Source organism: Arachis hypogaea, chromosome 13, assembly GCF_003086295.3.
Source record: "Arachis hypogaea cultivar Tifrunner chromosome 13, arahy.Tifrunner.gnm2.J5K5, whole genome shotgun sequence".
NCBI classification, from domain to species: Eukaryota; Viridiplantae; Streptophyta; class Magnoliopsida; order Fabales; family Fabaceae; genus Arachis; species Arachis hypogaea.
The window spans coordinates 58,354,192-58,367,007 of record NC_092048.1 but is presented as its reverse complement, the minus strand read 5'-3'; the positions used below and the strand labels follow the sequence as shown (position 1 = coordinate 58,367,007).

General features: G+C 39.4%; 1 non-coding gene across 1 annotated transcript; it reads left to right on the top strand.

Annotated features, from left to right (window-relative positions):
• The first annotated feature begins 11,604 nt into the window (after positions 1-11,604).
• LOC112739330 (small nucleolar RNA R71) lies at positions 11,605-11,710 on the top strand. Its single transcript, XR_003170264.1, has one exon. It is a non-coding gene; the product is annotated as a small nucleolar RNA R71 (small nucleolar RNA).
• The last annotated feature ends 1,106 nt before the right edge of the window (positions 11,711-12,816 follow it).

Genomic DNA, 12,816 nt, shown 5'->3' with positions numbered 1-12,816 from the left:
AGTCTGGCATTCATCGCCAGAAACAAGTTGCAAAGTGGAGTTCAACGCCAGAAACACGTCACAAACAAGCGTTCAACTCCAAGAATGACCTCTCCACGTGTAAACTTCAAACTTAGCCTAAGCACGCACCAAGTGGGCCCCGGAAGTGGATTTCTGCATCATTTACTCATTTCTGTAAACCCTAGTAACTAGTTTAGTTTAAATAGGACTTTTTACTATTGTGTTTACATCTTTAGTTTCATCTTTAGATCACGTTTGGGGGCTGGCCATTCGGCCATGCCTGAACCTCATCACTTATGTATTTTCAACGGTAGAGTTTCTATACACCATAGATTAAGGTGTGGAGCTCTGCTGTTCCTCACGAATTAATACAAAGTACTACTGTTTTTCTATTCAATTCAACTTATTCCGCTTCTAAGATATTCATTCACACTTCAACATGAATGTGATGATCATGACACTCATCATTATTCCCTATGAACGTGTGCCTGACAACCACTTTCGTTCTACCTTTGATTGAATGAGTATCTCTTGGATTTCTTAATCAGAATCTTCGTGGTATAAGTTAGAACCCATGGATGGCCATTCTTGAGATCCGGAAAGTCTAAATCTTGTCTGTGGTATTCCGAGTAGGATCCGGGAAGGGATGGCTGTGACGAGCTTCAAACTCGCGAGTGCTGGGCGTAGTGACAGACGCAAAAGGATGGTGAATCCTATTCCAGTATGATCGAGAACCTCCAGATGATTAGCCATGCAGTGATAGCGCATCGAACCATTTTCACAGAGAGGACGGGATGTAGCCACTGATAACGGTGATGCCCAATATACAGCTTGCCATGGAAAGGAGTAGGATTGATTGGATGAAGACAGCAGGAAAGCAGAGGTTCAGAGGAACGAAAGCATCTCTATACGGTTATCTGAAATTCTCACCAATGAATTACATAAGTACCATTATCCTATTTTATATTTTATTTATCTTTTACTTATCAATTCATAAAATCAGTTGAATCCGCCTGACTGAGATTTACAAGGTGACCATAGCTTGCTTCATACCGACAATCTCCGTGGGATCGACCCTTACTCACGTAAGGTTTATTACTTGGACGACCCAGTGCACTTGCTGGTTAGTTGTACGAAGTTGTGAAACAAAATTAAGAATATGAACGTGCGTATGAAGTTTTTAGTGCCGTTACCAAGGAAGTAAAGATCACGATTTCGCACACCAGACATCCCCTCTAATTCCACACCACAAGCACCTACAACAAACCAACTGCTCCATCAAATACTTGAAAGGTTGGATCGGCAGGAACACAAAGCAAAGTTAAGAGAGCGCCGTAACCAGCGCCGATTCACGTACCTTAAGGAGCTACTTCTGGGATACTACAAACCTGACAAAGACCCAGACACCCCGGACTCCACCTCATTTACCAGTACAGGGAGCCATGACGGTTCCGATGGTGGAGATACTGCTACCAGTCCCCCATTGTTCCTGACAGATGGCACCGAGGACGGTGCAAACCCTTAAGTGTGGGGAGGTCGGTTAGTACCTGACTTTTAGAGGTAATTTCTTTTCCTTAAAACACCAATAAATTAGAATATTTAGTTAGTTTTTCTTTTGTAGAATAGGATAGATTGCATTGAAATAGGCTATTTGCATGCATGTTCTACTTGATTGAAAATAATAAGTTTCTTCTAAGACACTACTTTTTGAAAAATTTCACTAATTTAAAACAAAACTTTTATGTTAAATTTGTTTGAAGTTGTATTTGGAACATAGTTTAAAAAGCTAAAAACACACAACCTGTGAGATTTGAGCTTAAGTACATGGTTGCATTATTTAACCATAAAAATTTTATTCTTGTGTGTTTACTTCTCTATGATTGTGATCTTTACTTTGTTTTATCCTATATGTCTAATGTTTAATATGTTATATGCTTGCATATGACTGAGGCCATTATTTGCTTAGCTCACTTATCCCAAATAATCCTACCCCTTAAATTACCTTTGTTAGCCACTTTGAGCCTTTTAATCTCATTTGTTCTATGTTTTACCACATTACTAGCCTTAAGTGGAAAAATAATTAAATATCCCAATTGAATCTTTGGTTAGCTTAAGATAGAGATTGTGTGTTAATTGAGTATGGGAAGATTGTGGGAACATGGGTTATTAAGGGAATGTGTCATGATAAAATAATGGGAATTTGGGTACCTACTCATGTGAAAATAAAAAAAAAATCCATGTGCATTGATAAGCTGTGTTTATTTAAAAAAAAATCAATAAATATTTAAATAAATAAGGGGACAAAATTATCCCGATTCTAAGTTAAGTTAAGTTGAAAGATCAATGCATATGTGATAAAAATTAAAAGAAAGTTGATGCATGAGTATGTAATGCAAAAAGTGAGAATTATGGGCAGCTAGGCATGATTCTAAAGAATATATGTATGTTAGGTGAAAGCTTAGGTTAATTAAAGATTCAATTTGTAGCTCACTTAGCCATATATATATACCCTTACCCTTACCTTAGCCCCATTACAACCTTAAAAAGACCTCATGATGTTTGCATTGGTATATTAAATGTTGTTGATTGATTAGGTGAAGAACAAAATTTAGAAAGCATAATTAGAGAAGAGTAGAGTGATTACCCTATACACTTGAGAGACTAGAGTGCACATACACCATCAGTGAGGGTTCAACGCTTAAAATCTATGTTCCCTGCTTTCATGAGCTATCTTTTTGCATTTTTATTTGTTCTTACTGTATAAACTGAATTAGTGGAATTTGATTTATGTTTGTCTTGTAGAGCTTATTTACTTTTAACCAAGTGAACAAGAATCATATAGTTGCATTCATATATATATATATATAGGTTGTATTACTTTGCATGAGTTTTACATGTCCCTACTCATTTACTTTATCTCCTTCAACTAAGCATGAGGACATGCTAATGTTTAAGTGTGGGTAGGTTGATAAACCATTATTTTATGATTTAAATTGTGTTTAATTGAGTGGTTTTATCAAGCCTTTACCTACTTATTCATACGATTTGCATGTATTTACAATTCCTTCCCAAAAATTGTCCATGGTTGAAAACTTGCTTCCTAGAGATCTTTTAATTATGTATTTTTATTCTCCTTCATACCATTCGATGCCGTGATCCGTGTGTTAAGTGTTTCAGGCCTCATAGGGCAGGAATGGCTTAGAAAATGGAGAGAAAGCTTTCAAAAATAGAAGGAACACAAGAAACCAAGGAGATGACCAGAGAATACTGACGCGAGCGCATGACTCACGTGAGCGCGCGAAATGAAAAAATTGCAGCGACTCGAATGCGTGCCTAACGCAAACGCGTGGATTGAAGTCTGCACGCCTGACGCGAACGCGTGACAAGGAAAATCGTTGAAAGACACGAACGCGTGGACGACGCGTACGCGTGACCTGCGCGATCTGCAGAAATAACAGAATACACTAGGGGCGATTACGGGCCGCATTTTAACCTAGTTTTTGGCCCAGAAATACGAACAAAACCTAGGGAACATGCAGAAACTCAACATGCATCCACACACATTCAGATTCATCACATTAGGATTACTTCAGTTTTAAATCTGAATCTAGATTAGTGTTACATGGATAGTTTATACTTTTGCTTTTGATTGTGGATGTTGAGAGCCATTACCTCCATGAAGACACTACTTTAGTTTGTTTCCTTATTCCTTTACTCTTTTCAGTTGATCATTGACTCTATTCAAATAAGTATGTTACATTTTGAGTTTATTAATATATAAAGTTACTTTTATTTTTAATTAATTTTAAGTTTCTATTTTATTTTGTTTAATTATGTCTTCTTATATTTTTATGAGTATTAATTCCATGTCAATGGAGTAGATTTTCTACCTGACATGGGAGTTGATTAAGAGGAGACATTTGAGTTGGAATACTCAAGTGCCTAGCTAAATTGGACGTTGTTGGCTAATTCTGTACCTACTAACGCTAGACCTTCCCAAGGGAGAGGACTAGGATTTGCGGGTAAGAGTTAGCTCAATCACTTGACTTTCCTTTATTTAGTAAAGGTTAACTAAGTTAAAACAAAAACCTCTTTACACTACATTTGAGAAGATTCCAACAAGGATAGAACTTCCAATTAATCATTCCCCCAGTCAAGGCCTTTTTTATTTAGAATATCAAAAATTACTCTTAATATATTTTTTTATTGCTCTGATTTATAATTAATCAATTGCTCATTATTATCCAACTTTCAAAACCTTCGGAAAAATTCCAGTTAATAAAATAGCGCTCTTTCCTGCAACTTGTTGGGAGACGACCTGGGATTCATACTCCTAGTATTTTTATTTCTAAAATTTGTGACAACCCTTTTAAATTGATAATCGAATTTTTGCTGGTTAAAAACTGTACTCACAACATTATTTCTATATTAATTTTTTAATCGGCTAATTTCTGCCTCATCAACAGCACACTTCAATTCCTTGTTCTCAAGTTGAGATTCTTTAGCTATGAAAGCTTCAGGTGCTATTCGGTTTACTGCTCAGTCCAATTGATGCAGGGTTGCTTGAAATTAATCCATTGTTTCCTTGAGGCGATTCCTTGACTCTTGTTCTGCTCGGATATCATAAGTAGGATCATAAGGCTCTTGGATTGATGGATATGGATGTGGTGTATATGGAGGTGGTGGTCCTTGGGAGTAACTGGGTTGGAATTGGGGTGGATCTTTGTATGACTCATATGGCTCATAAGGTGGTTGATATGGTAGATAAGGGTTAGAATCATGTGATGGTGTTTGGTAGTAGGGGGCTTGTGAGTATGGTGGTCCAGAGTTGTGTTGGGGAGGTGGTTCATAAGCATATGGTGGGACTTATTGGTAAGGGGGTCCACCATATTCATCATCTTGGTACGCTCCCTGGAATGGCTCTTGACCATAGTAATTTGGTGGAGGTTGGTTGTCACGAAGAGGTCCACCATAACTATTGTCTTGGTATGCATCACAGAATGGTTGTTGGTTATAGCGCATTGGAGGGGGTTGTTGCTAAGAGGGTTGATCAAATCCTTGTGGCTCCTCCCATCTTTGATTCTTCCAACCTTGATGCCTATTTTCATTATAGTTTTCATTCCTTACAATAACATTGGAACCAAACTTGAAACCAGAGGGGTGAAAATTCATAGTAGCTAAATAAAATAAAAACAAAAACGAATAAAAAAATTAATGAAAATAAACTCCTAAAACTAGAAACATTGACAACAATATAAGATAAAAATTTTGAAGAGGTTTGATTTTTAAAATTTTAAATTTTAATTTTGAAATTTGAATTTTGAATTTTGGAATTTAAATATTAAAATTTGAAATTTGATTTTAAAATAAGATAAGATAAGATTTTGAAAAATATATAATTTTTGAAAAAGATTTGAATTTTTGAAATTTAAAACTAAGATAAGATAAGATAAAAATTTTAAAATAAAAAATCTGAATTTTTTTGTCATTTTCAGACCTTTATCATGCCTTGAAATACTCACTTGATTGCACCCTTTGAGACTGTTATTCATTGATCCCTTTGTCTTTCCAAGGTCTATTGCATCCTTAGGCTAAGTGCTCTGTGAGGGGGCGACTCTTTAAAATAAGCTTTCAGCCAACACTCCCGAACCAGTTGGTTCAAGGTGCTAGGTGTTGAAACACCCCTAAGGACTTACTCCCTCAAGTCTCTCTCCCCCAAACATGCACACCACAGGCACATGGTTTGTTATTTTCTTCCCTTGAGGTCTTGGTGTCCAGCACCTCTTTGGGTTACTAAATGTTCTGTAGCAAGGTTGCTCTTGATAGTAGATTTTCAGTTGATAATCCCGGGTTAGTTAACCCAAGTTACCAAGTGATGAAGCACTCCTAAGAACTTATTCATCCAAGCAGATCCTTGGTACAAGAGCACCACAGACACATCCCTCAAGATTTAAGCCCTTGGTGCCTAGCCTTATTCTTTATTAACTTTTCTTTCTTTTTCAACTCTTATTGTTCTTTTCCTTTTTTTTATTAGGATCTTATTATTTAGCTAGTCTCATGGGGTGTGTTTCAAGCATATGATTTAGGATAGATAGTTGCCTTCCCACCTTGTTGGTGAACCAACTTAGCTAAGTGATTACTACACCACAAATTTAAGAACTTACTCCACAAATTGAACTCCACTCTGGTCTTTCATAACATCTCTTTTTATTTTTTTATTTAGCTTAAAAGGACAAGCATACAATAAGCAAGATGAAAATGAAAATAGGCAACTTGACTAGCAAGCATAGACCTAAGCAAAAACAAACATCAAATTCTAGTGCATTAAGCTTAAAGAGTGACTATTAATCAAGGGCACATTCAGACTTCCAAATTGATTATTTCCAAGCATATGGAATCAAGTAACAATACAACTTTTTGGTGATGCCTTCCAGCTACCCATTTGTTGTCATCCTCCATAGCTTCTGCATCTTTCCTCGCTTCCTTGGATGATGGTGCAATTTTTTTCCAAAACATTGATTGAATCCCTGCAAAGTTATTGGAAGTTGCTTGTCCCCAAATCACTTGAGAGATAGTTAGTATGCATGTATGCTTGTGCATTTCGGAACTTAACTTGGTGTGTGAACACCAAACTTAGTTCCTTGCCTAATACAGCAGGTTGAATGCATGCAGAAAATCTCATGTGTGGTTATTAGCAAGAAAACTAGAAACTAACTACTATTAAGTGGTTCCCTTGATTGGTTGGATCTGGCAATTTGCCCTTGAAGGAGTGTAGTGTGATTCTAACTGAAATTTTTGGTGGAACACTAAACTTAGAATTACACACTCACTCTTATATTGTTTTGGTGTGTAACACCAAACTTAGCTCCTCACAATACGGGGGAAACTACTTGTGATTTTTATTAAAATGCAAATGAAAAGAGAACTACCTTAGGTTGGGTGCCTCCCAACGAAGCGCTCTTTTAGCGTCGCTAGCTCGACGATTCCTCCATCACTTGAGGTGATACTTCACTTTGAGGTTTTCCCCCATGTTGCCCATGTAGTGTTTGAGCCTCTGTCCGTTAACAGTGAACTTCCTCTTTGAACTTTCCTCCATGATTTCTATGTGCCCATACGGTGAGACCTTTGTGACAAGAAAGGGTCCTGACCACCTTGATTTGAGTTTCCCAGGGAAGAGTCTTAATTTGGAATTGTAGAGGAGCACTTGCTGTCCTTCTTTGAAGCTTCTGGGTGTTAAATGGAGGTCATGCCTTCTCTTTGCCTTTTCTTTATAAATCTTGGCATTTTCATAGGCTTGAGATCTGAACTCCTCCATTTCTTGTAGCTGCAAGACCCTCTTTTCACCAGCAGCAGTGCTATCTAAATTTACCAGCTTGAGAGTCCAGAGAGCTTTGTGTTCCAGCTCCAATGGTAGATGACAAGCCTTTCCATACACCAGTTGGTATGGGGACATCCCGATTGGTGTCTTGAATGCCGTCCGATATGCCCAAAGAGCATCATCCAGTTTCTTCGACCAATCCTTTCTTGATGCTCCTACAGTCTTTTCCAGAATCCTTTTTAGCTCTCTGTTAGATATCTCAGTTTGCCCACTTGTTTGGGGGTGGTAAGGTGTGGCAATCTTGTGTTTCACCCCGTATCGTAGGAGGAGAGCTTCTAGTGGTCTGTTACAAAAATGGCTCCCTCCATCACTGATGAGTGCTCGTGGGACTCCGAACCGGCTAAAGATGTTCTTTCTGAGGAAGTTCATGACCACCTTGTTATCATTCGTTGGGGTTGCAACAGCCTCTACCGACTTGGAAACATAATCCATTGCTACCAAGATGTACTTGTTTGAACATGAGGTTGGGAATGGTCCCATGAAATCGATTCCCCACACATCAAACAGTTCCAGTTCTAAGATGAAGTTTTGTGGCATCTCATTTCTTTTGGGTAAGTTTCCAGCTCTTTGACATTCATTGCAATTCTTTACCAGTTCTTTGGCATCCTTGAAAAGGGTGGGCCAAAAGAATCCGCTTTGTAATACCTTGGCTGCAGTTCTGTCCCCTCCAAAATGGCCTCCATAGCATGAGTCGTGGAAATTCCACAAGACCTCTCGTCCCTCTTCTTTTGAAACACATCTTCTCAGGATTCCATCTGGACACTTCTTGAAGAGATATGGCTCATCCCAGACAAAATACTTTGCATCATTGATGAGCTTTCTTTTCTGGTGTTTGTTGAGTTCTGGAGGTAAAGCCCCAGTTGCTTTAAAATTGGCAATATCTGCAAACCAGGGTGCTTTGTGAATCATCATCAACTGCTCATCTGGGAAGAACTCATTTACATTTGTATCATGTGTTCCTCCTTTATCATGAGGGATTCTGGATAGGTGATCTGCTACCTTGTTCTCCACCCCTTTTTTGTCTCTGATTTCAATATTGAATTCCTGCAACAATAAGATCCATCTTATTAGTCTTGTTTTCGATTCTTGCTTGGCAAACAAATATTTAAGTGCTATGTGATCTGTGAAGACAATCACTTTGGCACCAATGAGGTATGATCTAAACTTGTCAAATGCAAAAACTATTGCCAGCAACTCCTTTTAAGTAGTGGTATAGTTTCTTTGGGTATCATTGAGGACTTTGCTAGCATAGTATATCACATGGACCAAGTTATCTTTCCTCTGTCCTAACACTGCCTCAATCGCAAAATCAGATGCATCGCACATCAGTTCAAATGGTAGGATCCAGTCAGGTGGGGAAATGATAGGGGCAGAGGACACCCTCTTTTTCAAGTTTTCAAATGCCAGCATGCACTTTTCATCAAAGATAAATGGTGTATCAGATACAAGGAGATTGCTTAAGGGCTTGGCTATCTTTGAAAAATCTTTAATAAACCTTCTGTAAAAGCCAGCATGCCCTAAAAAACTCCTAATTGCCTTGACATCACTTGGTGGTGGTAATTTTTTAATGAGTTCCACCTTGGCTCTGTCCACTTCAATGCCTTGGTTAGAAACCTTATGACCAAGAACTATTCTTCCTGTCACCATAAAGTGACGTTTCTCCCAGTTCAAGACCAAATTAGTTTCTTGATATCTTTTTAAAACCAAGGCCAGGTGATTTAGGCAACTAGGGAAGGAATCTCCGAATACTGAGAAATCATCCATAAAAACTTCAATGAATTTCTCTATCATATCTGAGAAGATAGAAAGCATGCAGCGTTGGAAAGTCGCAAGTCCATTACATAGCCCAAATGGCATGCGCCTGTAGGTGAACACTCCATATGGGCATGTGAATGAGGTTTTCTCTTGGTCTCTCGGATCAACCACTATTTGATTGTATCCTGAATAACCATCAAGTCTTTCCAGCATCTGATCCATGAATGGAAGGGAGAAATGATCTTTTGGCACTATTTGATTGTAGCTTCATTCAGTTTTCTGTAGTCTATGCACATCCACCATCCTGTGACGGTCCTGGTGGGGATCAGTTCGTTCTTCTCATTGGGGACTACAGTGATTCCTCCCTTTTTTGGCATAACATGCACAGGGCTGACCCAAGGGCTGTCTGAGATCGGGTAGATTACCCCTCCCTGCCATAGCTTCATAACTTCTTTCTGTACCACTTTCTTCATGACTGGATTCAGCCTCCTTTGGGGTTGAATGGATGGTTTGGCATCATCTTCCAATAATATCTTATGCATGCATATGGCTGAACTGATTCTTTTCACTTGGAGTAGTTCCTCTTCTTGCTTGTGGCTGAGGGCTGAGTTAATGATCACTGGGTAACTTTCATTCTCCCCTAAGTATGCATATTTGAGGGTGGGTGGCAGTGTTTTGAGTTCAAGTTTAGGTGCTTCCTTTCCTTCACTCTTCCCTTCTAATGTGCCTTGAATGTGAACCTCTGCTGCTGTAACCTCTTCGCTTGAAGCTGACTCTTCTTCTGTCAACCCCTCAAATTGTTCCTTTTAAAGAGTATCTTGTGCTATATCTTCTAGTGAATCCAACCTCATACACTCTCCCATTGGTTCTTGTGGGTAACTCATGGCTTTGAACATATTGATATCATCTTCTCATTGTGTAACCTCAGTGTCAGTTCACCTTTCTGGACATCAATGATAGCTTCAGCAGTGGCTAAGAATGGTCTGCCCAGAATGATAGAAGCTTTGGCTCCTTCCTTCATATCTAACACCACAAAGTCTGCTGGGAAGATAAAGTCTCCTACCTTCACTAGCAAGTCTTCTACTATGCCGTGAGGAAACTTGAATGATCGATCTGCCAGTTGTAGGGCCATTTTTGTTGGCTTGGCCTCCTCAATTTTCATGTTTTTTCATCATGGCTACTGACATCAAATTTATGCTGGCTCCTAAATCACATAGAGCCTTCTCTACCGTGATCTCTCCTATAATACAGGGGATCTGGAAGCTCCCAGGATCCTTCAATTTCTAGGGTAGCTTGTGCTGAATGATGGCACTACATTCCTCGGTTAGTATCACCATTTCGTTGTTCTTCCAACTTCTCTTTTTGGTCATCAATTCCTTCAAGAACTTGGCATAGAGCGGCATTTGCTCTATTGCTTCAGCAAAGGGTATGTTAATCTGTAGTTTCTTGAAGATTTCTATAAATTTGGAGAACTGGCTATCATCCCCCTTTTTCCTCAATTGCTGAGGATATGGGACTCTTGGAACATATGGCTTCAGCTCTTCTCCTCTTGTTCCTCCTTCTTTTCAGTTGGGTCCTCCTCTTGTGGTTTCTTAGAGGTCTCCTTCAACTCCTTACCACTTCTGAGGGTGATAGCTTGACACTCCTCCCTTGGGTTTGGCTCAATGTTGCTACGAAGGTTATGAACAGGAGTTTGCTGGAGTAGGTAACCAACTTGTGTCTCAAGTTTCTTGATGGCAGCCTCTTGATTCTGCATGTTGGATCGCACCTCTTCTCGGAACATCTTACTGTCTTGAATCTCTTTACATATGCTCTCGAGTAAGGTCTCAATCTTTGAGAGTCTATCCTCGGATGGTGATGGTGAGTTGAGATTGGAGGAATGAGAATGGCTAGTTTGACTTTGGTATGGATGTTGAGAAGTGTTGTTGGGTGGGTATTGGTATGACCTCTGTGTGGAGTGTTGGTGAGTTGCATTGTTGTTGGGGTTGTGGCATCTCTGATATTGGCCTTGGTCTTGTTGATTTCCCCACCTAAAGTTTGGGTGGTTTCTCCAACCAGGATTATATATTTTGGAGTATGGGTCATGGTTCTGCCTAGGTGAACTCCCAATGTAGTTGGCTTGTTCCTGATCACCCTCTACTTCTTCATTCACTCCTTCTTGGGTTGCTGCTGAAGTGGTGATCGCTGCTACTTGATTCCTCTCCATCTTCTTGGTGAGGTCAGCTAATTGCTTGGTAATCATCTTGTTTTGAGCTAGCAGTGCATCCACATTGTTCAGCTCCATCACTTCTCTAGTATTGCCTCTTTCAGAAGCATAGAAATAGTCATTCTCAGCTACAGTCTCAATGACATCTATGACTTCTTCAATGATCTTCTTCTTGTTCAGAGATCCCCCGAATGAGTGGTCTACTGCCTTCTTTGATTCATATGAAAGACCTTCATAGAAAATGTGCAACTGCACCCATTCATTGAACATATCTGGCGGGCATCTTCTTGTCAGGTCCTTAAACCTCTCCCATGCTTCATATAGAGTCTCACCATCTTGCTGCCTAAAGGTTGTTCCTCAGCTCTCAACCTGTTGATCTGTTGAGGAGGATAGAATCTTGCCAAGAATTTGTTCACCAGATCTTTCTAGGTTGCTAAACTCTCCTTTGGAAAGGATTCCAGCCATGTAGATGCTTTGTCCTTGAGTGAGAAAGGGAACAGAAGTAGTCTATAGGTGTTAGGATGAAAACCATTAGACTTAACAGTATCGCATATCCTCAGGAAGGTGGTTAGATGTTGATTGGGGTCTTCTTGGACACTTCCTCCGAATGAACAATTGTTCTGAACAAGGGTGATGAGTTGTGGCTTTAGTTCAAAGTTGTTGGCATGTATGGTTGGCCTTTGGATGCTACTCCCACAGTTTCCTGGGTTTGGGTTGATGTAAGAACCCAGAACTCTTCTCTCTTGCCTAGCCTGATGCGCTGGACCTTCTCTGCCATGGTTGTGAGCCTCTTCTTCATGATGGTTTTCCATATTCTCATCCATGTCTGGTTCAAAGTACTCTTCCTCTTCCTCAGCACCAACTACTCTCTTTCCTCTTGCTTCCCTCCTTAATCTAAGGAAGGTCCTCTCAGGTTCAGAATCAAAGGAAGTTGAAGCCCCGCTTCTTCTACCTGTCATACAACCAACAAGGCACAAGCAAGAGAGATAGATGCAGACAATAATTTCTATAGAAATGCTGTTAGTGTGAGTGATGCAATATATCAAACAGTTAGTGGGTTAGTGACTGAATTGTAAACAACTAAGAAAATGGGTGGGGGAAAGGGAAGAAAATAGCCAAACAGAAAGTAAATTACTCAAATGAACTTAAATCAAACAAAGTAAAAACAAATGCTCAATCTAGTTATCCACCAATTTAATCATTGTTGATACAAAATCAATCCCCGGCAACGGCGCCATAAACTTGATGCACGGAAACTTGTCTTTTAACAAATCTCCCTCGGCAAGTATACCGATTTGTCGTCAAGTAAAAACCCACAATAGAGTGAGGTCGAATCCCACAGGGATTGATTGGTCAAGCAACTTTAATTGGAAGAATGTTCTAGTTGAGCTAAGCAGAAATTGGGTTGAGAATTGCAGGAAATTAAATGGTGGGAAAGTAAATTGCAGAAAATAAATGACGGAAGGTAAATTGCAGA